Source organism: Jaculus jaculus, chromosome 4 (genome assembly GCF_020740685.1).
Source record: "Jaculus jaculus isolate mJacJac1 chromosome 4, mJacJac1.mat.Y.cur, whole genome shotgun sequence".
Lineage (NCBI taxonomy): Eukaryota > Metazoa > Chordata > Mammalia > Rodentia > Dipodidae > Jaculus > Jaculus jaculus.
Window position 1 is genome coordinate 74,096,641 of NC_059105.1, and position 25,661 is coordinate 74,122,301.

At 37.6% G+C, this 25,661-nt stretch overlaps 1 protein-coding gene across 2 annotated transcripts in view; it reads right to left on the bottom strand.

The window, feature by feature from the left end:
* The window catches only part of Scn2a (sodium voltage-gated channel alpha subunit 2), a 140,917-nt gene extending 115,584 nt beyond the window's left edge, over nt 1-25,333 (bottom strand). For both annotated transcript variants that reach the window (XM_004651906.2, XM_004651907.2), the window contains exon 1: nt 25,120-25,333. The gene's annotated coding sequence lies outside the window, so the exon portion shown is untranslated. The remainder of the gene's footprint in view (nt 1-25,119) is intronic.
* Nucleotides 25,334-25,661: the final 328 nt, after the last annotated feature.

Below are 25,661 nucleotides of genomic sequence, written 5' to 3' on the forward strand. Positions count from 1 at the left end.
AAACTGAGATTTTAACCAACTATGCCACTGGCTATAGCAAGTAAGTGAGAGGGGTAAGCTGCAACTCTTCTTTCTTTTGACTTCTGGCAACAACAAAAAAGAATTCCCCAGTGCTTCCACTTTTCCACAGTAGCAGGCACTGAGGCCTGAAGTGATTCCCAGTGGCTTCGTGGCCAAGGCCTTGCTTAGCCTGTGCTGTTAATGTTGGCCGGGATCAGAAGCTGCACCACTTGAAAGGACAATGATGAGCAGAAGCCCACTTGAAGCAAGAAGAGAAAACAAGACAGTGGGGACTGTAGCAGATGAGGGGACATACTGGATGAGAATTATTCCTTGCAGATCTAACCAAAGAAAGAGATAATGCAGGAGAAAGGAGTCAAACAGAACATTAAAGGTCAATGGCAACTTGCTAAAGCTTTTCAAGATGAAAATGAACTATTAAAAACGTGGATTAAGGATATGTTAAACATACTGTATTGACATTATAAAGAGATTAATATCAAGATATATTTATGCTTTCAATTCTAGTACAATTTTAAGAGTGGATAGGCAATGAGCAGATTATCAGGAAACAAAGGAATTATGGGGCTGGAGAGAAAACTCAGTTGGTAAAGCACTGCTTCCAAGCACAAGGACATGACTTTGATCCCCAGGTCCTCTCTGTAGGCCAGTTCCATGTGAAGCCATTCCAAACTTATATAGGAAAATGGAATGATAGTTTGATATAGGAAACATTTTGCTCTGAGACCTTGGAGCAAGAAAAAAGACACCAAAGAACCTGTTGCAGGAGAGTAGCTTGACCCTGAATGCAGGAGTAAAAAGACTGGATACTTTGGGCTGGAAGGATGACAGCCAAAGGACCCAGGTTCAATCCCCCATGACCCATGTAAGCCGGATAGATGCGCAAGGTGGCACATGTGACTGGAACTCATTTTCAGCAGCTGGAGGCCCTGGGGTGCTTATTTCTCTCTCTCTCTCTCTCTCTCTCTCTCTCTCTCTCTGTGAGTGTGTGTGTGTGTGTGTGTGTGTGTGTGTGTGTGTGTGTCTTTTTCTCTTTTTCAATAAAGGAGTAAGTAATTTTTTTTTTTTATTTGGTTTTTTAAGGTAGGGTCTCACTCTGGCTCAGGCTGACCTGGAATTCACTATGTAGTCTCAGGGTGGACTCGAACTCACAGTGATCCTCCTACCTCTGCCTCCCGAGTGCTGGGATTAAAGGCGAGCGCCACCACGCCTGGCTTTTTTTTTTTTTTAATTTTTATTTTTTTGAAAGTGACAGAGAAAGAGGCAGATAGATAGAGAGCCTCCAGCCACTGCAAACAAACTCCAGACGCGTGCGCCCCCTTGTGTATCTGGCTAACGTGGGTCTTGGGAAATCGAGCCTTGAACCGGGGTCCTTAGGCTTCACAGGCAAGTGCTTAACTGCTAAGCCATCTCTCCAGCCCAGGAGTAAGTAAAATTTAAAAAATAAAGAATGGATATTTTGATTATTTCATGAAAGAAAGCTTTGTGTGAAGTCTGAATAGGTAATAAATGTAACTTCTGGTAATAAAAAAATATGTGCCATAGTTTGTTAGATCATCATACACTCAACTTCTATAGCCAAGAATAACTATGAAAGAGAAAAATACTACTGCAAAAAGAAAGATATTAAATAGTAAAAGTATAATGGGTTTTCTTTATATTTTGTTAGTTTAGCTGAACATAAAATTGCATTCAGGAAAATTTGATGGTGCTGGGAAAATGTGCCAATTGAAAAGTGCTTTCTATTCAGGCATGAGGACCTGAGTTCTGATTCTTCCTCAGTAGACAGGCAAAACCTAGACACAGTGACACAGGAACCAGAGATGGGAGAATCCCTGGGGCTTGTTGGCCAGTTATTCTCAAATTGGTTACTTCCAGGTTCATTGAGAAACCCTGTCTCAACCAAAATAAGGTGGAAAAGTGATTGAGTGGACATTCAACATCAACTTCTGACCTCCACATACATGTTTCTGAACATGTGTGCATGCATCCGTATGTGAACACAAGCATGCATAACACACACACACACACACACACACACACACACACACACACACACACACAGTCATACATCACACATACAGAATACCATGTTTTGGCAACAGTTAAGTTATAATAAAGGAGTTTTCACTTAAAGGAAAATTCAATTATTCTTCTATCCAAGAGGACAATAACAGAAAAGTCACCAGTATGTTAAAATTCAACGCAAGGTTTGAATTCAGAATAGAGTTGTAGATGATGCTAAAAAGTTTGACCTACTATTACTAATAGACACAAAGCACAAATATACACATGAAAGCAGAATGTCCAGATCTCGTTTTAAACCTCCTGTCATTTCCAGGCAGGAGAGACATCTGGATAAAGCACCAGTAAGTTTGTATTACCTTTTCACTTAAGGGTTTTTTGTTTTGTTTTTTTTTTCCCCAGTAATTACCAGTTAAGAAAATAGAGGTCATTTCTCCTGAGAGATAACCAAAGCACTCAATGCCATTTCCATTTTCAGGGAAAGTGTTACTGCAGACAAGAGCAGGCAGTTACTATTTATTGTGAAGGAGAGTGTAGCAGGAGTGTGGCAACATCAGCTTTCCCTGCTTCAATGTCTCAAGCCCACCCAACGCTGCGCACTGATGCGCGATGACCGAATGCACGGCAGCTGTGAGAGCCACAGTGTTGTTCTACGTGGAAGTAATTTGCACTTATAGGACCTCATGCTAAAGAGTCTCAAAATCCATTACAACCCATAGGTGTAACCCACTTGTGTTGACATAACATATTTAATTTTCCCAAAGGGTTAAAAATGGAAGAGAAAACTAATAATGAAAAGCCAAGGGTAAACCAATGAAGTGTACACTGGTTACTTGGAGCAGACCTTCTGTTTTCCTCACAATCTAGAGCAATTGTATGGGAGCACAACCTTCGCCCTTCCCTCCCTCCTCCCTTCCTCATGAAGCAAGGTTTCACTCTAGTCCAGTGACCTGGAGCTCGCTTTGGAGCCCAGGCTGGGTTCAAATTCATGGTAATCCTTTTACCTCTGCCACTTGAGATCTGGGGTTAATGGCAAGTGTTATCAAACCTGGCAAACCTTGTCTTTTCTTATACATTAACTCTGGGCCCTTTAAAAATGGGCATCATCCCAGCAATGTTATTAATGTGGAACAGTAAGAAGTCAATTATTAGTTTTATCTAAGATAAAAACATTTAATAACTATTGTTTCAGACATGATGCTGAATATTTCATTTAAGATGATGTAATGAAAATATAGCAGTATATGTATCAACATATACTAAATATATATATATATATATATATATATATATATATATATATATATATGGGAGAAAGAAAGAAGGAAAAAACTGAGGTTGCCACACCCCGCCAGGCCATTAATCAAAGAAAAAAAAAAAGGTAAAAAGAAAAAAAGAAGTAAGAAAGGAAAGAAAAAAATCAGGGCTAAAAGTAGACACAGCAAAAAAAAATTTACCAGAGGACAAACCAAATTTACCATGCATTTATGATAATAAGTTGTGAATTGTTTAATTCACATTCACTAACAAAAAGTACCAAATTAGATCATAATGCAAAAGTTGAACAGATGCTGTTTATTTAAGAGAAGCATGGAACAAATTGCCAAAATTAAAAATAAATTGTGGCCAAAAATATATCAGACAAATACAAATAAAAATGTAGGTTTCACAAATTTATTAGAGATGAAATATGCATCAAAGCACAAATACATTCCATGTATAGAAAAGGTAGCCTTACATTTATAATGGTACCGTTTTGAATAAAGATGTCCTCAAATTTATAAAATTAAAAGTGTTATGCTATAAATTCTTTTACAATTGAAGAAAGGATAAATGATTTTATTTTTTTGAGATAGTTATGCAAAAATCAAAGATATTGGAGATGTGAATAAAACTTTACCATTATTTTGATAAGAATGTACTAAACTTGGGCTGGAGAGATTGCTTATTGGTTAAGGAGCTTTCCTGAGAAGCCTAAGGACTCATGTTAGACTGTCTAAGTCCCATTTAAGCCAGACACACTGTGACATAAGTGCCTAAGGTCACTCATGTGCACAAAGGAGCACACCTGTCTAGAGTTCAATTGCAGTGGCTAGAGGCTCTGGCTTTCCAATTCTCTCTCTCACTCTCTCTCTCCCTCATAATTTTTTTTTTTTAAAGGCAGTCTGTTGTGCTTGCCTAAAAAAAAAAGAAAAGGAAAGAAAAAGAAAGAAAGAACTAAAGTTTAACTTGGCATGGAGGCCTTTAATCCCAGCACTCAGGTGGCGGAAGTAGGAGGATTGCTGTGAGTTTGGGGCCAGCCTGTGACTACAGAGTGAGTTTCAGATCAGCCTGTGCTAGAGTGAGACCTTACCTAGAAAAAACAAAACAAAAAAAAAACCCAAGCAGACAATTAAGAATGTACAAAACTTTGTTCCATGAAATAATTAACACATTCTATATTTTCTCAAGCTAATCAATTACAACATAATAAAGCAATTTAAAAAAAAAAACAAACAGCAGAACAGCGAAGCAGAGAGAGGACCAAACAAAATCCTGGGTGAATAACTTTTTTTAATGTTTTGGACAAGGTCTCATGCATCTCAAACTGCCCCTGGACTTGCTATATACTGAGGATTACCTTAAGCTTCACATCCCCACCGTCTCCATATCATAAGTGCTGGGATTACAAGCATGTACTACCAGGCCCACTTTAGGCAATGCTAGGGATGGAACCTAGGGCTTCCTGATTACTAGACAAACGCTAGCCACCGAATTACTTCCCTAGACCATGAATGGCAAATACAGATAGATGTTGTGCAGACCTCACCCAGGAACTTTGACTATATGAACTTAATTTGTGGCAGTTTCTCAAGTTTCAACTACTAGTTTGAGAGTTCTTCCACTGAACCATAGATGCTATACTCAACTGCTACTTTGACACTGGAAGCTTAAGGTACTTTCTTTCAAAGTAAATCTTTGTTTAATGAAAATCTCAAAAATACAGTACAAACGAGGTCTTTAAGGAGATAGTCATGGTGGCTTACAAAACATTCATCTTTTCGTTGTTTTTAAAAAATATTTTTATTTATTTATTTGCAAGGAGAGAGAAAGAGACAGATCAAGAACACCAGGGTTTGTTTCCACTGCACACAAACTCCAGATGCATGTGGCACTCTGTATATCTATCTGGCTTTATGTGGATACTGGGAAATTGAACCTTAGGCATTTTGGCTTTGCAAGCAAGCGCCTTAACTGCTAGGTCATCTTTCAAGCCTATCTCCATAACTTTTTAATTATCCAGTATTTATTAAGAAAAAAACTTATTAACTCTGGTCAGAGAGATGGCTTAGCAGTTAAGGCACTTGCCTGCAAAGCCAAAGGACACAGCCTTGATTCCCCAGGACCAACATAAGCCAGATACACAAGGTGCCACATGCATCTAGAGTTCTTTTGCAGTACCTAAAGGGCCTGGCACACCCACTCTCTCTCTTTCACTCCCTCTCCCTCTTTTTCCCTCAAAAAAATAAAAATAATTAAAAAAACTCATTAACTCTCTAATTTAGGTTTAAAAAAAAAAGAACAAAAACTTATTCAAATAAGAAAGAAGAGCTGACTGACTATCCCTTGGGTCCCCAAATTCCTGATCCCCTGTGCCAGAGCGTGCACACATTGAGTAGGCCCAAGCACCTAGCTGTTCTCCACCTCCCAGTTTCCTTGCCCCATAACCCTGGCTGTTGGTGTGAATGCTGAAGAAGCAGGCCTGAGCTCGGGATTCCTGATTACCCAGCCTTTGGGTCCCCATATCCAAGATTCCCTGAGCTAGAGGGAGCATAGGCCACTGTGGGAGCTGGCCTGTTGCTCCTGGCTCCCCAGCTTCCTGGCTCCTGGTTCCACAACCCCTAGTTCCCTTGTGCTGAAGAGTACCTGCTAGTAGAGTGAGCAGGCCTGAGCTCCCAAGTCCCGCCTCCCAGTTCCCCAGGTACCCTTGTGCACTTGCACCCTCCACAATCTGCACATTTGCAGCTACAACCTACAACCCCATCCTACAATAATCCACTGCAAGTTAAAAACCAAACCCTCACTGAATATCCTAAAAGGACAAATATTTGCTTCCTCCTTAATGAAATAAGACTTTTACCCCCAGATGGGTAGACCACAATGAAAAAAAAAATCAGAAAACAGAGATCTCCTCCAAGGTCCCACAATAGAAGCCTCCAATGAGAATATAGAGGAAACAATAAAATTGAATCTGAAAATGAAAACACAAGCTATGTGAAAAAGTGAATTGCTGAACTGGAAGCAAATCATCAAAAACCCCAATAATTGCATAAATGAAATTGAGCAGAATTGTCTCTTAGGGCACACAGCTTTTGTCACTAGGCTTAACTTAATTGAAGGAAATGACAGAGGTCTCAAAAGGGAGATAAATGAATTGAAAGTTAGTCAACAAATAGAGAATCTAAATAACCATCTGGTTAAGCTTAATGAAGACATGATCAAATGCAAGAATGAATTCCAGGAAGCATCAAGGAAATCAGACCTCAACCTGAAATCATACCTCAAAAAAGACATGGAAGCAATGAAGAAAATCACATTAGAAAACAAAAATCAAATAGAGCTTTTAAAAACCTCTCCAGAAGCCCTCACTAACAGAGTCACTCATGTGGAAGACAGAACATTTGAGCAGAAATACAAGACAGAAAAAAATTGATCAAGAGTCCAAAACTTTCCTAAGTTCAAAGAAACAGGTGAACAGAATATGAAGTGTGGGATGCCCTAAAATGACCAAACATCCTGATCATGAGTATACCAGAAGGGGGATAAATCCAGGCCAGAGGCATAGACAACATATTCAGCAAAATTACTAAAGAAAAAATTCCCAATTTCACACAAGAGAGGCACATCCAGATATAAGAAGCTCATGGGCTACCACACGGCTAAAGAAGAAACTCTCAAAGATACATCATAGCAAAGCTCTAAACCATGAAGACAAAGAGAGTGCTAAAAGCAGCAAGAGGGAAACAACTCATTACATACAAAGGCAATTCTATCAGAATTATGTCAGATTTCTCAATGGAAACCTTGAAAGCCTGAAAGGCTGGAATGGAGCACTTCAAAGTCTGAAAAACTATGGCTTCCAACCCAAACTACTATATCTTTGAAAGTATCTCTAATAATAGATGATGAAAGAAAAACTTTGCATGTGAAATGTCAGCTCTATGATTATATGAACATCTCCTTGTTTCTAATTTCCATTGCTTGGAATACCATTTTTCATCTTTTCACCCCAAGGAGGTGTCTCTCTTTAGTGGTAAAGTGGGTTTCTTGAAGACAGCATAAAGAAGGGTCCATTTTTCATACACACCCTGTTAGCTTGTGTCTTTTGGTGGGTGAGCTAAGACCTTTAATATTTAAGGTTTTAACTGTGATGTTTGATTTAATCCTTGCCATGATGGGGTGCTTTGTGGGGTTTGGTGCCTACTTGGGCATTGCACATTTTTGAGACCAGTCTAGTTTTGGTTATTGTGACCTTATTCTTGTAGAATATCCTTGAGAATGGGACAAAATTTTCACTAGCTGTAAAAGTTACAGAGGCCTAATTTCTAGAATCCATAAAAAAAAAAACCTCAAAAAACTAAACAATAAAAAAAAAAAAACAAAAACAGCCCACTCAAAAAAATGGGATAGAAAACTGAATAGGGAGTTCTCAGGGGAAGAACTACAAATGGCTAACACATGTTTAAGAAAACGTTCAATATCTCTAGCCATCAGGAAAATGCAAATTAAAACAACCATGAGAATTTACCTTACTTCAGTCAGGGTGGCAATCATTAAAAAAATCAAATAACAACAAATGTTGGTGAGAATGTGGGGAAGGAGGAACCCTCATTCATTTTTAGTGGGAATGCAAACTTGTACAACCACTACAGAAACCAATATGGTGAATACTGAAAAAGATGAAAATAGAACTACCAACAGACTCAGTTATTCCTTTACAGGGCATTTACCATAAATGCCCCATGCTTCAATACAGAGATATTTGCTCAACCATGTTTACAGGTGCTCAATTTATAATAGCTAAGAATTGGAATCAACCCAGGTGTCTATCATTAGACGAATGGATAACGAAGTTGCGGTACATTTAAACATTGTAATTCTAGTCAGCAGTCAAACAGATACAATGAAATTTGTAGGAAAATGAATGGACAACTATGAAATTAGAAAAAGTATAAAAACAAGACTATAATAAAATACAACAATAAAACCTGCTTTGGAAACCTATGCTAGCTGGGCATGGTGGTACACACCTTGATCACACCATACCGTAGGTAGAGGAAGCAGTGTCACAATGGGTTCAAGGCCAGCCTGGGACTACAGAGTGAGTGTTAGGTCAACTTGAGGCTAGAGTGAGACCCTATCCTGCCTTGAGAAAAAAGGAAAATCCATGCTAAATTTTTAAAAATTACCTGTTAAATAGGCATGTCTGTAAAAACAAAATTATTAAAATAATGCAAGAAGCAGAAAATGTGATCAAGAAAGCTACCTGAAATTATTTGAAACAATATGGAAAAACTACTTTAAACCAACTAACTTTTAATATTGGCATTATTAAAATTGTGTATGAAATACTGAAATTATCTAGAAACAATTATTTTTATATTTTCTAAATTAGTTTAAAGTATAAAAACATAGAAAACTTATCTAACATGATGTTTTCACAAGCAAATATAAAAGTGACAGTAAAATATTACTAAAATATCCTCAGAAATGGAATGTACAACTAATGTCATTATTGATATATATACATAATATATAAATAGAATAAAATAAAATATATCATATATCCAACAAAACAATGCAACAAAATATGATCTAAAACAATAATGCAAAAATTCTCAATATTAAAACTAGTAAGTCTTTCTTATAATTGTCCTAAGGATATTATGACTTATATGAGATACTGAAAATATGTTTAATAAAAATTATGGAGGGGGCTGGAGAGATGGCTTAGCGGTTACGCGCTTGCCTGTGAAGCCTAAGGACCCCGGTTCGAGGCTCGGTTCCCCAGGACCCACGTTAGCCAGATGCACAAGGGGGCGCACGTGTCTGGAGTTCGTTTGCAGTGGCTGGAAGCCCTGGCTCGCCCATTCTCTCTCTCTCCCTCTATCTGTCTTTCTCTCTGTCTGTCACTCTCAAATAAATAAAAAATGAACAAAAAATATTTAAAAAAAAATTATGGAGGGAGGATTCACAAGTGCCCACCCTCCTTGAAGGACTATTTGCAATTAATGACTGTTGGGAGTGGAGGCACCTTTTTAGTGTTGTAGTAATAGTAAGTTTTTCTGGTAAATAACCCCCACCAATACTCATGTGAACAACCCTAATTAAGCTTACTGGATATATGAGTTTGGAAAAGGAAGGGGTTCAGAGCTCAGTGGAGAGACATGGGAGTAAGACATAGTGATGATGTAAATATGATTTAAATACGCTATAATGTATACAATTTTCAAGTAATTATATTTAAAGATGTTACATTTATTTGGAAATGTTACTTTTTCAAATAGGAAAATGAAATGAACTACCTTGCATGATAAAGTCTGTCAATTCCAATTCAAATTTGCTTCAAGGTATATATCACTAAGGATACCAAAATATTGTGATCAAACATTAACATACTTATATCAGTTATGAAATAACTATAAATTATCTGTTAATATTTTTCCAGACAGACTTATCAGTCTAATTAAGAAGAATTATTGATTAAAGTTATTCGAAGAAACATTGCATAGTGATAACTTAAAAAAAAAAAAAGAGAGCAGAGGGGCTGGAGATATGGTTTACCAATTAAGGCACTTGTCTGTGAAGCCAAGGCTCCATGTTCAACTCCCCAGGCCCCACATAAGCCAGAGGCACCAAGGGACACATGTGAAAGGTTATGCATGAGCACAAGGTTGCACAACTGGAGTTCAATTGCAGACCAATTTTTTTCTCTCTCTCATAAAAAAGCCAATTTAAAAAAAAACAGCAAAATAATAGCTATCACAATTATTTACTGACAAATCATATACCTAGAAGAGGCAAGGGTATCAGTTGAAATATGGTAAATTATTTATAAGCATACCTATCCATTTCACTATATAAAGATGACTTATCCCAAAGTTTGAGCACTGTCACTCATGTCCACCTTGCATGGACAGCATAACATGAGAATATAGGCCTGAGTCTGAAACAGTTTCTGTAAGGGACTATTCAGCAAATGTTTTAAGACTTCTTGGCTGTGTGATCTTTGTTGCAGTTATAGAGATATGACCTTCTAAGATGAAAATAGCTATGTAAAATTAGTATAAATATGAGCATGACTGGGTCTCAGTGAAACTGTAGTTATGGACATTAAATTTTACAAGTCATGAAATACTCTTGTTTATTCCCCAGACCTTTTGCACTAAACAGACTGGCAAAGTCTATTATCCACTAGAGCCTGATAGAGCCACATTGGCACAGATAAGAAATGGCAACTTGGGCTGGAGAGATGGCTTAGCGGTTAAGCGCTTGCCTGTGATGCCTAAGGACCCCGGTTCGAGGCTCGATTCCCCAGGACCCACGTTAGCCAGATGCACAAGGGGGCACATGCGTCTGGAGTTCGTTTGCAGTGGCTAGAAGCCCTGGCGTGCCCATTCTGTCTCTCTCTACCTATCTACCTCTCTCCCTTTCTCTCTCTCTCTCTCTCTCTCTTTCTCTCTCTGTCACTCTCAATAAATAAAAATGAACAACAACAAAAAAAAAAAGAAATGGCAACTCAAGGCCTCTGCCATGTCATGAAGAATTTCATAAACTACAAGGAAGATTGATTCTACTAGTTATGGGCCAAGAAGAGAAGTTGTTGAAGTGTATATTAGGAAAAGCAACTAGAAGGTATTGAATCATTTAATAAAACAGTTAAGTCACCTTCTTCCCTTCAACATTTTGTAGTTGAAATATTGATAAATTCTCTCTTTTTAGATAGCAGTCTAGGTCCTGCATTTTTTAAATTAAGAATATGCTTTGCATGGACACATTATGTGTTGGTACCATAATTTCCTTCTTCTCTGTCCCCAGTCAGCACCGGGCCCACCTCAGTGAGATTTCTGGTATTCCTCATGGAGTTGTGGGTTATGTATTGTGAGAGCAGAAGTCAGCCATTGGGTGAGCGTGCAGGGGATGCCTCTGGGTATGCCCTCCCAAAGTGTGGTTCAAAATAACAATAAATTCTTATATCACTTCTGTTACTCTCTTCTGTGAAACTTAGAGCTCCATATTTCAAAAAGCATTAATTCACCTCTTTGTTCTGATTGCATAATGGATTTTGAAAATATCAATTTAAAAGGGTAGTGTATAGTTGTATAGTTTCAGGGAAATAACTGATGAAACCAAATGTTGGAATTATAGACATGTGACACCAGAATTATAATTGTTAGCTAGTGAGTAAAGTGCATTTAATGACTTTACCTGATCTTTAAAGATGTAAGTAGCTTAGGTTTTTAGTTTTCAATTTAAGGCATATATTTTTGATCATTGAAAATGATCACAAAGAGGAAATAGATTTTTTCAATAAATATGAAGATATATTTGTATAACTAAAGGTTTATATGTTGAACAAATGCTCTTGTATCCCTGCACATTTTTGTGAAGAAATAAATGTTCAATGATACCCTAAAGCATTGAGGTAATGCAGAGTTCACATGTGAGCTATCCCAAATCTAGATTATTCTGCTTTATGTATTCAGCTTTATTACCCGAGAGATCACTGTTCCTGACTTGTGCTTCCTTCTTTCTCTTTATTTAGATGGTGTCTGAGGAATTTATGGAGACACCAACCAAAAACATTGTCATTTTTCTTTGTTTTCCTTTTAAAAAATTGTTTATGAGCATGCAAAGTGTGTCATTATATCATTTCCATATCTATATATTTCATCAATCTGTATTTCATTGTCCTTTGCTCATAGTCACTCCTTCATTACCCTTGACAATCCCTCCTCCATCCCTTGCACTGGTCCTCATGCTCCCTTCACACGCTCCCCTCTGCTTTCATGTCATGTTTACAGATGCATGCGTGCGTGTGTGCATGCGTGCATGTGTGTGTATGTAAATCTAGATTCTTCATATGTCTCACGTGAATAAAAATATGGTACTTTTTCTTCCCCTGTTACTCTTATGTTGCCCTTTCATTCCCTTAAGGCCCCTTCCCCACTTCTATTCTCTCTCTGCTTTCACATCATGTGTTTGGAGAATGTGTAAGTGCAAGGATGCATGAGGTATCTGTCCTTCTGAGTTTGGGTTATTCACTGAACATGATGATCTCTAGTTCTACCCATTTTCCAGTGAATGAGAATTTTGTTCATTTACAGAACTGAACTGTGTACATGTTTCACCTTTCCTTTACCCGTTGATCTGTTGATAACATCAGGCTGATTTCATATATTGGCTATTGTGAATAATACTGCTATGAATATGGATGTGCAGGTACCTCATATGTGATAGAGTTGGATTATGTGATAATTCTATTTTGAGATACTTAAGTTCATCTTTAAAAGTATAACAGTTTATTTACTACCACATCTAAGCTCATATGTGAATTCTGACTCTTGGAAGATTATTTTGTCTTTGATAGTTTGAGTCTACATGACTAGCAAGTTATTTAATTTCTAAGTTCTTTGGTATTCTCTTATTAAATGTGGTCATAATAGTCCCTAATTCATAGTATTATTGTCAAGAACAAATAATTATGAATTGTTTCAAAAGTTCTTATATTATAGTCAATGTTTCATAAATGTTAGCTTTGTGATAAACCTAATTGTTGGCAGAAAATATATGGCATGGCATGTCCAAACAGGAGAATTTAACTGAAATGATCAAAAACAAAATAAAACAAAAAGACTATTTATAAGTATGTTAATATTAAGGGAAATGAGAAAAGCATGGTATGACCCAGGCTGCCAGCACTAGGAAACAAGAAAAGGAAATAATTAGTGGAATCTGGAAGGAGTAGAAGCAACTTGGAAGAATTGCTGCCCTTATGTTCCGTCATCATGGCCAGGGAGAAAGGGACCTGTTGGATAAATGCTGTTGTCCTGTTCCTGGTGAGGAGAGCGGACTCTGCACCACGCAAACTAACAGAAATATTCACTAGGCTCGCAGAGACCCCCAACCCCCGCACACACCAAATCTGTTTCTGTCACTTGTGGTAAAGAACACTAGGTCCTGAAACAAAATTGTCTTATTTTCAAGAAATGTTGAAATAGTCTCAAAAACTAAAATAGCATGTAATAAAATATGATAAAAAATTCACACATGAAATGCTTTGAGTTGTAAAATATACTTCACTGGTTCCTTAAATCACATGTTGTTTCATTTAAAACTCTTTCTTTCTTTATTTTTATTTATTTGCAAGTGACAGACAGAGAGAGAAAGGGGGGTGAGAGAGGGAAAGAGAGAGGGAGGGAGGGAGAGAGAGAAAGAGAGAGAGAGAGAGAGAGGGAGGGAGGGAGAGAGAATACACAATAGGGCTTCTAGCCACTTCAAATGAACTCCAGATGTGTGCACCCCCTTGTGCATCTGGCTACTGTGGGTCCTGGGGAATAGAGCCTTGAACTGCGGTCCTTAGGCTTCATAGGCAAGTGCTTAACCACTAAGTAATCTCTCTAGCTCCTTATTTAGAACTCTTTATGGTCTTTAGAAATAAGTTTTTTTTTTTGTTGATAACAGTAATTTTTATCAAGAATAAGAGAAAGCAGAATCTCAGGAAAAATATAAGATTAAGGGTCATTTGCTAAGAAAAAAAAAAGTGTTGTCTCAGACAATTCTGCAATTAAAGGTTTGAAAATCTTGCAAAAAAAATACAGTCTTTGAAAACAAGATGCCAAAAGACCATTGTAATACACATGCCATTCCTCCTGTACAATGTAAGTCACTGTGGTATATGAGATGTAATTTTGAGCTAGAGAATAATGCTGAGATGAGAAGCAGTCTGTATATGCACTATATGTATGTATTTTTGGGTTATTATTAGTTTTATTAGTTAGCATAAAATTACTCTTTATGGAGTCAGAAAATAAGAGAATTCCTCAAAATTATTATCATTAAAGCTTTCTCTATACAATGTGTCTGTATAACTTTATATATCAACAGACAGCCTACAGAAACAAAGATCATCAAATTTAAAAGCTATAATGGGCAGATTTATGAAAGCAAAGTATTAAGGAGTATTTTAATAAGCCACTGAAACAGGATATCCATATGATTAAAGGAACACATTTCAGATAGTATCTCATTGGAGTTTCTATTGACCAGAGCTTAGCAGATATACTGATCATCTCCCATGGAAGGCAGTTGTATAATTAATCATGACTGTTGCCTTGAGTAGACCAAAAAATACCTAAGTGATTGGTAAAGCACACTACAGTGTTTCTGTGAGGGAGCTTTGAGAAACAATAAGATCATAGAGACTCTGAAATAATGAATTGTTTAAGCCACCAATGGACTCAAATTTGAACAGACTATGAAAAATGATGGAGTATGGAGCCTGGTTGGAAGAAAAAAGTCCCTGGAAGAATGTCTTTGAGGGTCATAGCTTTCCTTGTCCCATTCCCAATGCTGCTCTACACTGCTTCCTGGCTGCCATAAGTTGACAACATTATTACACCTTACTGTCCCCACCTTAAAGGATGGTCACCTTTGCCACCAAGAACTAAAATAAATCCTTCCTTCTTTTAAACTGTCTATCCCAAGTGTTCTTCACAGCCCCAAGAGAACCAACTGACAGCAACACAAGTAGGTTCTGCATAGCTAGGTAGAACTATAAAACACAACCCCTATCTTAGAGTTCATAATTTCATTTGAGAAACAATAACCAGAAATACAAATATGTGACTAATCTACATTATAACAAGGTCAGAGAAACAAGTACTGAGTCATGCAATTACATTTTACATGTGATTACAGAAAGAGTATTATAAATGAAGTGATATTTGACTTACATATAATTCAAAAAAAATTTTGTATATATTTTCTTAAGCACTGGATGTGAGAAATAATTCTAATGGACACTTAAGTTCATTAAAGGTAGAAGCACATTCAATGAATATTTTTGCAGTATACAGACAGATTTAAAATAATATTTTCTAAGGACCATTGTTATATTAGGCAGGACTTTTGATGAATACAGTAACACAGATGCTGGGTATTTATCAAAAATAATTATTTATGTTAAGGTTTAGAACAATATGCACATGAAAATATATAAAACAATTTGGTCATTGTGATTAGCTTCTAAAAACTGATGGTAAGTAGTTCTATTAGAATTTAGAAATTGAAGCTTAAAAAGATTGAAGCACTTGAATTAAGGAGCAAAATACCATGAACTGTATTTTATTTACAAAGGTTAAGGTTTGCTTCCTATCAAGGAAACAAAACATGCCCAAGAAGACTGCATGGAAAAGATGACATGTTATCTACTCTGAGCAAGGCAACAGGCTTGCCTTCTGTGATCCAGCAGTGAAAGATTCGTCAGTCAGGACATTTACAACTTTTGAGCAAGAACAAGGCTCTGGCTAAAATCACAGCTTTAGAACATCTGTTGAAATGTGGCTAAAATCCCCTTCTGCAGGGTAAGCATACACACTAAAATCCATGTTGAGAAAAGCTCAGAGCACTTGGCATATGCTAGAACAACATAAAAATTAAGTATGTGCTCATCCTCTGACTAAACATATGTGCCAATCGTGGGGATAGGTGCTTAGGGGACAGATGGGAAGACTTGGAGTTCACCATCTAGATCGTGATCAAGCGAAGAACAGCGAAATCAGGTGAGAGTGCTTGCTCTTTAGGAGCCGGTCACCAGTCAGTACTCATGTTCTGTTTATGCTTCTGCATAGCTTCATGCTATATTTATTTCCTACTGAATAAAATGAACACAAAACCAATAAGATTGTACTGGGCATGAGCCAGCCAGATAGACGTGAAAGAGACAGCATGTTTCCATTTATGCAACATCTTGCTTCCCTGTCTCTATATATGTGTGTCAGGAACCATTGTAAGACCTTGAAAAACATCAGTGGCACCAGGCATGTCATCATCTCTGCCCATTTGGAGCTTACATGACTAGGGAGTTAGAAAGGTTACTGTACACTGCAAGGTGATGTGTTACAGAAGTGATGGGAAAGAAGGAAAGGGAAGGAAAGGGAAGAGGAAATGAGAAACAAAATAAAAGGATAACTAAATGTGAAGCACAGTATTGGGGATCCATGGAATGGAGACTAGACACAGTAGGCATCATTTGAAAATGGCATTTGAAAAGACTTGAAGCAGACCCCTGCATGTGCCTAAGGAAAAAGCTTCCAGAGATGGGAAAGAAAAAAGTGATGGGGCTATTCCTGGAATAGTCAACAGTAACCTGAACAAGGAAAAGGTAGATGAATGCACAACAATATCGGGATGGAGACTAAACTAAATAACGCTTCTTGCCATGAAAGCCTTGGTAACATGTGACTGAGGCTGAGCCTGTGGGTTTGCTAGAGTATAGATGTTCTAGGCCAGCCCAGGGAGCATAGTGAGGCTTATCTCTAAAGCTATTAATCAATAAATAAAGTGTTATTGAACATTATAAGGTGGTTTTCCTTGGAGCAGGTTGGTTGGGGAAAGTCAAGGTTAGAATTTAGTTTAAGGCATGCTGATTCTGACTTAGCTACTACATATTCATATCAAGATACCAAATAACAAAGTGGACTCCTCATTCTAAGTCAACAGAAACTGGAGATAAACATTTGGACATAATCATTGTTTATAAGGTAATCAAAGGCTTGAGACTCAACAGGATCACAGACAATCAATGTAAAGAACAGAATTAAGGATTGAACCAAGGACATACCACATAATGAAGTTTGGGAAGGTGAAGCTCCCTGGTGATGGTTCGTGGTAGAGCACTTGTCTATTGTGCGTAAGACCCTGGGCCCCATCCCAGCCTTGCAGAACAGACCACTGAATTGACTATGCAGAAGTGAATTAACTAAGAGTCAATGCCATTTGCTGCCTGAAGGAAGTGTGTTGGGAGGATGGGGGGTAGCAACACACTTTGTCCATATTGATGATGGCCAACTAAAAGGGACATGAAGGTGAGCCACTGGATTTGTCAGTATTGTGGCCACTGGATGCTTGACAAGAGGAAAAAAAGAATTTAAGAACAATAAGGGCTGGGGAGATGATTCAGCCATAAAAGGTGTTTGCTTGTAAAGCCTGCCAGCTTGGGTTCAGTTCCCCAGTACCCACACAAAGCCAGATGCACCTAGTGATGCATGTGTCTGGAGTTTGTGTGCAGCAGCAAGAGGGCTTGGTGTGCTTATTTTCTCTCTCTTTCTCTCCCTTCCTTTCTCCCCTCTTGCAAATAAATAGCTTATTAAAAAGAAAAATAATGAAATACTTATAGGATGACTGAGTAGAGATAAAAATTATTGATGGAGAAAGAAGTGGGGAGAGATTGCAGAAGTGAGAAGAAAAAGAGTCTCATACACACAGGCACCAATACAGGAATTAATTTTAAAGGAAGCAACCAAGGTTGTTGAGAGACGGTAACAGGTAGGAGGGCCAAGTATATGGGTCCAAGTAATGATGGAAGTCTTCAAGGATAATGTTTTCTGCTTACTTCAGTTTTCATAATTATGGAGAAGACAAAGAGGTCAAATGAGAGTCAAAATGAAGCGCAAGTATCGGTGGCTAGAGAGAGAAGAGAGGATGTGAAATCCTGGCTTAGGAAATCAGGAGAAAGGGTAGTCCAGGGGAGTTTAGCATACTTTTTGTTTATTGTCAAGGACCCATTTGTGTATCTGTCCACCTGTAGAGGTACAAGTCTGGGGGAAGGAAAGGTGGAGTTTACCAGAAAATTGCCCATGAAAACAAGCTATGAAATGGCACATTTGTTGTTTGAGTTTGTACATGGAAAATATAATTACACAGGCATAGTGGCACATGCTTGTAATGTTAGCACTCAGAAGACTTTTCAATGTTAATTTATAGATTGTTTTATTATCTCTAGTTTTGAGATGCTAATTCTATGGAACTTTTGTTATTTCTGCTGAATATACCTTATGGTAGTTTGTATCCCATTCAGTTTATACTTTTTAGTGTGAGTTTATCTTAGTATTTGATTTTGCTTTTAGATTTGTAGCTTGGGAAAAAGACCCTCCACATTTTATAATTGTTTCATCCAAACATTTCAAAATACCATTGGTCTGATACTTATCTTTATGCTGATTTAGACATCTGAAGATTTATTTTCAAGTAATAGTATTTCTCAAATTCTAAACCTACTCAACAAGTCTTAGGATTTGAATTATATGGCAGTCATATATATGCATATCTATATTAAGTTAAATATTTTATTTTTTCTTGTAACACAAGACAGATATAAGTTTCCTTGTGTTTCTGGATTTTCAGATTGCATAGTACAGTTGTCACTTCAATGAAACTACAACGGAGACCACATCTTTGCACAAAAGGTTTCAAGTTTGACTCCTCCAAGTGTCATTTCTTCAATTCTTTGTCCTTATAGATGTATGAATCTTAATATTCATTCCTTTGGGCATTTGGACCTCATAGATGTGATATTTCTCCCTGTGCCCACATACTTAGGTCAGATTTCATGTTCATCAGCTGTTTTTAACTGCTTCCTTTTTATTGTATATGGAATCCTTATGTATCATGAGCTTAAATTCGTATTATGAAACATGTTATTGCCCTTTATCTAAATTGTGTAGCAGTTGGTAAAATTTCTTGTTCATTTAGTCCACCAAGTTGCCATATTCGAAGATTCTCAGGTTTCATATATATTTTTATTTTAGTGGATTCATTTTCCCAAGTACTTTAAATTTACTGGGGAAAGGAGTTAATGGGGATATAACATGCTTCTGGTCACAGACTATAGAACTAGTTTCAAAAGCTATCCTGATATCCTTCCCTTGAAGCCAGTGGACAATTTATACTGAGTGCAAAAGGGTTCTGTGTAACATGTTTGTTTCTGGGTCAAGACTGGCAATAAATGCATATAATTTATAGTAATAAAGGTATATAATTTATAACAATTGTTTCTACACAGAATTTACTGCCCTGGGAAGCTACTCTAAAATTCATAGAATTACATCCTTCCTGATGACATAATTAATTATTCAACAAGAATCTTGGGAGACTTCAGTTTGTGGGTGTTGTAGTATGAATGGATGTCCTCCAATAGATACAAGAGTTTTATTTAAATTTGTACTGAAGATCTCCAGCCACCTGGCTGGCAGAGGTGTCACTGTGGGTGGATCCCAGGGTACAGCCGCAAGGTGTGTTTGGGAGCAGATCTGTTTTCAGACAAAAGACACACAGATCGCTGAAGTTCTGCCATCATCATTCCTGGAGTGTGCTTACTTCTGCTGGTAGCAGTGGCTTTTCTCTGTGTGTGGGCCTGTCAAACTGGGCCAGCTTTTTCTGCCATCGTGGAGCTTCCCCTTGATCTATAAGCTTCAAATAAATTCTATTCCTCCTATAAACTATATAAACTATGTCTTGCCTGGAGGTTCATTCCACTAACCTCAAGGTGTCTACTACAGTGAATCTATCACGGCCTGTGATTGGGGTAGCTTGCTGCAAAGTTCTTTCTCATCAATGAATAGATTTACTTTTTAACTTTTTGGTACCTAGGCACCAAGGTTGAAACCACTGGATTGGTTAGACTGAGTAAACATAAGATATAAAAAAACAGCCTTCTGACTTTCCTCTACTAACTATCAGAAGGAGGGCAAGCAAATATCCCAGTTTGCTTTGAACAGTTTTGATTTACACCTGTTGTCCACACAAAATCCCTACCAAATCACATCATTTAATATGATAAGCTTTACGACACCCAGTCATTAAAAAAGGGTGTATGGAATTCCAAGAATGCTGACACAGAAGGCAGTATATGTAGTTTGGAAATCTTAACTGCCTAGCAGTTACTGAACTTTCCTAGTTGCTCAGTCCATAGGAGATACAGAAACGAACATTCCCGGTATGAATATAATGCTGGGCTGAAAGAAAGCATCATTCTCCCTCTCCCTGGATGGCTGACTGGCTTCATGATTACATGTTTCACTTATTTAAAAAATTTATTTATTTATTTATTTGAGAGTGACAGACACAGAGAGAAAGACAGATAGAGGAAGAGAGAGAGAATGGGTGCGCCAGGGCCTCCAGCCACTGCAAACGAACTCCAGACGCGTGCGCCCCCTTGTGCATCTGGCTAATGTGGGACCTGGGGAACCGAGCCTTGAACCGGGGTCCTTAGGCTTCATGGGCAAGCGCTTAACCGCTAAGCCATCTCTCCAGCCCCATATTTCACTTTTTGACATTAGTTATTCAAAGAAGGAAAATAGTGCCAGTCTTCTTTTAATTTAATCTTACCACAAATTTCATCTTTTTTCATGATATTCTAATCAGTCCTTCATGTATGATTAATAAAATTCTTGTTTCCCTGTCACTCTTGCATATATCACACCCATCACAAGGTGTAACAAAACATAATTAATTACATACTTATTTACTTAGACCACCAAGACATGCATGCATGGAAGGCATATAATCTCAGGTGATTCTAGATTACAACAAAGACTCAGAAATTCAAACCTATAGCTATCTTTTTCATTTCAAATCATAAGACGTCCCATTCATGCACTGATATTGTCCATACTAATCTTCTAAAAATGTAAATATATTAAAATCTGAAATTTATTAAGTTATGAAGTCTACAGATCATAGTAATAACCTCGAATTATTGATAATAGAAGTTACCAATAGCATGTAGATTCATAAAGTTGGCCTTAAAATCACATATGCATTCTGATTTCTATCTTAGCCTATTAACTGGGTATTGGAGAGAAAGATACTACTATTCATAACACTGGGAAGCCAAGTGAGGTGTTTGTGAGGATATCTGGGCAGCCTTCAGAGGAAGGAGACAAGAGGTCACTGGGGGCTGAAAGACATGTGTCTTCTCATTGCCGCCCAAGATCAGCCCCAAGGGAAGGAAAGCCATCAGTACCTACAGTACCTACATGCCCTCTTCTGCATGTGGGACACAGTTGTCATATCTCTGTCCATCCAAGGCTGCTCAGAACCAGATGTGTCTGAACAGAGAGAGCAGCTCCAGCGTGAAGGATGGGGCTCTTCCCCAGCATCAGTGTCCTCTTCAAAGAGGCCCAATGTCACTCCATAGCATGACATGAAGGAGGATGACTAAGATCAGCTCTAGGGAAGAGCATGGGAGTCTGGCCTTTCCAGTAGAAAGCACAAAGGAGTTTCTGGTAGGAGATTTCATAGATGACATTAGGAAAGGGAGTTTGTGATTATATTAAGTTTTTCTTTTATTGTTCTCTGTATATATCCTGGTGAAAATGCTAATGAACTGAGGGAGGCAAAGAAAGATCTTGAGTAATGAATTCATTTGTTAGCAGGCCAGACCTTAATAAACCGATTATTTATAATAGATTCAACATGAGTTTCATGTAGGATCAGTTTTACAACTTCAATAACTACAGTGTGTGTAAGCTTAACATGAAGCGGCATTGCTAGTCTCTGATTCAAGGACTAATGTGACCAAACTGGGCTCTGCAGTAAAGTGTTTTGTTACTGAGGATTAATAACTTCTTCCAGAAAGTCCATATGCCACAGTCTTTTCTGAGGAAACAATAGGCTTAAACAGAAGACACATTTTATCTTATAGACCAGGGTTCAATTTCCAAGAACAAGCCACTCAGAGTCACAACGTTCTTCTAGATATCATCTACCTATTTTGTTCTCTCACATTTTAAATAACCATTGATCATGTTTTCTCCTGTCTTTTCTAAGACCATGACTGTTTTGTCTTTTTCCATCAGTTTCTTTCCCCTTATGTCATGTCCTCAGGTTCTCCCCAAGGACACAAGTTTCTCTTATCTTATCAAATCAAATTTCCTTCAAGAGCACCTTTCTCTTCTATATTGTAGAAATCACCTCTTACTTTTGATTAAGACTTTCTGATGTTTTTGTTCAAGGTATGGTATTACTCCAGCCCAGGCTGACCTAAAATTCACTATATAGTCTCAGGTTGGCCGCAAAGTCACAGTGATCCTCCAACCTTTGCCACCTGAGTGCTGGGACTAAAGGTGTGCACCAACATGCCTGGCCTCAATTTTTAAATAGACTCTTCAGCTTCCTCCTTTCTCATTTAGTCCTTGTCAGAGCAGTTTCTGCCAGTCTCCCAAATCACTTAATGCCCCCATACAACTTCATAATCAGAACTAAGTCCACCAAGTCTACTCAGTCCTCTTGATAATCAACTTCTTCACAGGTTATCCATTGTGGCGGATTCTTGATTTGCTGTTTAAATTACCTGCTTTGCCTTCTATGACCCTGTTATTCTTCCAACCTCTATCATTACCTTGTATAAGGAGCATTCTTTCTAGACTTTACTGTATTTTTGAAATCTGAAGATTATACCCAGTTTTCTTAGCTATACTGCAACTCTTTATTGATTTTCATTTATGTATAACTTGCTATCCATTACTGCTCATACATCCATGAATTCAGTATTTACATCTAATTGGATATATAGACCAAATTTTCTTTGTATTTCAATGTATGTATGACTATGCTAAATGAAGCCAAAAAACATTACCCATACTTTCGGGAGCTTATGGGAAACCAGCAACAATACAAATTGAATAAGAAAACAAGAACCTTTAAGCAGATGGGGTTAGTTATTCTCTAGTTTCCTATTTCATTCTGAATAGCTCTTCATTTCGTTCTATTTGATTGCCACTATACATAAATTGAGAAGTTTATATTTTTATTAATTTATATTCAACTTGATGCTAATAAAGTAATCTACCTCTCCCATCCCCCTCAAATATATTTTTTCTGTTTTATGGTATCCTCATGGTCAGAAATTGTGATGACTTATGTTTTGCTCCCAAGGTTTCCATAGTGCTGAGAATAACACCTTCTTTTCTTTCACTTTCTCACCCTTTTCATCCCCATTTGGTATTTATATCACACTAAACAATGACATTAACTGTGCATGTATATGTCCACTTTCAACTCTTTCCACAAGGTAAACACCATGACTACTTCTATATCTCTGCAGTGAACATTCACTGTTCTTAGTAAATACATGATACTTGACAAATATTCCACATACAGGTGGCACGTGTTAATCCCCCAATTCACTCAACATATGGAATAAATAGGGTATAATCTACACCTATTAAATGATAAAGAGGAAGGAAAGGCCAAGACATGAGAAAATATTCTTATAAGTATCAGTAGGTTCATCTACCTGTGTAGTATTTTGTGCTGAGTGGAAGACGTGGGATTCTGAGCCAGTGTGTGGCTGCCCACGTCATTCGTCACATGTCTGGACTTGTATACCTAATCTAAGAATACAAGAGAACACAAAGACATAGAGTTTCCAGAATCATTTAACTGAATTATTTCCTTGGATGCTTTGACAAGACCCCTGAGAAGACTTGGTACTGCTATGATAAGCACCAGGCCATTGATTGGCAGCTGCATATGGAGTGAAGCCTATTTAATAGATGGAAGCAACACACACAGCATCAGTGTCAGCACATTTGACACATGACATCTGGATCTAATCACAGTAGGAGGTGAATGTCCCCAGCCTTTCCTCATCCTAATCTCTCATGGACTCCAAGTGTGATAGTCCACTCAACCTTTCAGCCATCATTGCTTTTTTATTTTTAGATAAAAAGGTAGATGTTCTTCTTAAAATCCCCATATATAAAGAACCATGTGGAACTGATGTTGTTTTGCAGGGCAAAGGTTTGAATCCAGGGACTTGCTCATGGTAGACAGCACTCTACCACTAAGCCATATCCCCAGCTGTGGATCTGGATATTCTTTATAGATTGCTTTAGTAGTTCAGGGCATCCCATGAAATCATTCTTTATAGCTTTCACAACCTCTGACACAGCATAGCTGCCCCTGTATAGGAAAACAATGACTGAGGTAAAAACATTCTGATGTGCCCCCATTGCCTGCCACCTCTATCACCACACACACACACACACACACACACACACACACACACGTCTTTCCACAAGAGGGACTGAAACACTTAAAAATATTTATAGAAAAATATTTCAAAGTCCATTAAAATTGACCTAATTGGAAAGCAGTTTCTTTTAAACATGGTTTTATATTTCTTCGGATTATTGTGATGATCAAAAAGAAAATATTTTAAGGTAAATCATGAGAAGCAGCAGAAGGGGGAAAGGTGGTTGCATGCAATTTCCACCTCCTGAGTCATCCCACTCTTTAGCTCAGCTAATACCACATGACTTAAAACCATTTAAAACATGAGCACCTTCTATAACATGAATTATTCTAAATTTCCACTGTCCTCTTCTCACAAATACACCAAATACATTTTTACAGCAATTTATTTGTTTTCACTGGACTCCTTATATTCATGCTGGAGAAGAGGGGTTTCAATGCTATCAATCAAAGTCTATTGAACACATTATATAAATTTTCATTGATGGAAAACAAGGGACTTGCTTATTATTCTGAAAGGTTGACAAAATCCAAAGAACCCATATCTTTGCACCGGCAGGAATCATTCTATAGGCCCTGGGCTCAGGATGCCTCGGGCTGCTATCAGGAGGCTCAGCCATGGGGAGAGCCACTGCCATGTTAGTCTGCCTCATTACATCCCTACAATTTGTTCAGTGCATTACGGAGCAGTATTTCCCTTGTGAGAGAAAGATCGTCCCTCACTTTGAAAGCTTTGCCTTTAGAAGGTAAACAAATATAGCCATAGGTTGACATAAAAGGCTAGAAAACCAGAAAAATATAAAATTAAATATGTCACACTATGAGATCATTTCAGCCTAGGAAGATATTTAAACGCAGAGCAGCCAGAATGAGAGTGTCTGATTGTTTTAGGTCTGAACACAAGATTACAAAGCACATCTTATTTTAAATGTCATTAGTTGACATAGATAGCAATTCACTGATGCAGACAAAAATAGAATCAAGCTTGCTTACCTGAAATAAAGGGAACTGTAAATCACAGCACGGAATCCATGTGTGTGTTGAGGATAATAGTCCCCAATGCACTTCCTTAGAATTCTGACTAGAGCAGAAAAAGTATAATCTTACATGTGCCCTAGTTTCGCTAAAGAAGAAAAACCAGAATGCATGATCCCTGCATCCTCTCTGCTTCTGCCTCAGCTTTCTGTTCTGACACTCACTCCATGGTTCCCACTGTCTGTCAGAAAACAGCATGCTAAATTAAAAATAAATAAATAAATAAGAGGGCAGCGTCTTGCATGAGCGCGCCATCTCCTGGTCAGAGGTGGAATCATTTGAATTCAAGTTCCTTTGGCAATGCGATATTTAGGGAATATAATTATTTTATATTTTATAACCTCATTGTATTTGCCATCAACTACCATAACTAGTTATGAATAAAAAATTTAAGAAACATTATGTATGACTATAAAATATTATAACTCTACTTTTGAAGTTTTTTAAACATTATGTTTAAATTAAAGGGATATTCTTTAAAATATCATTATAAAATAATT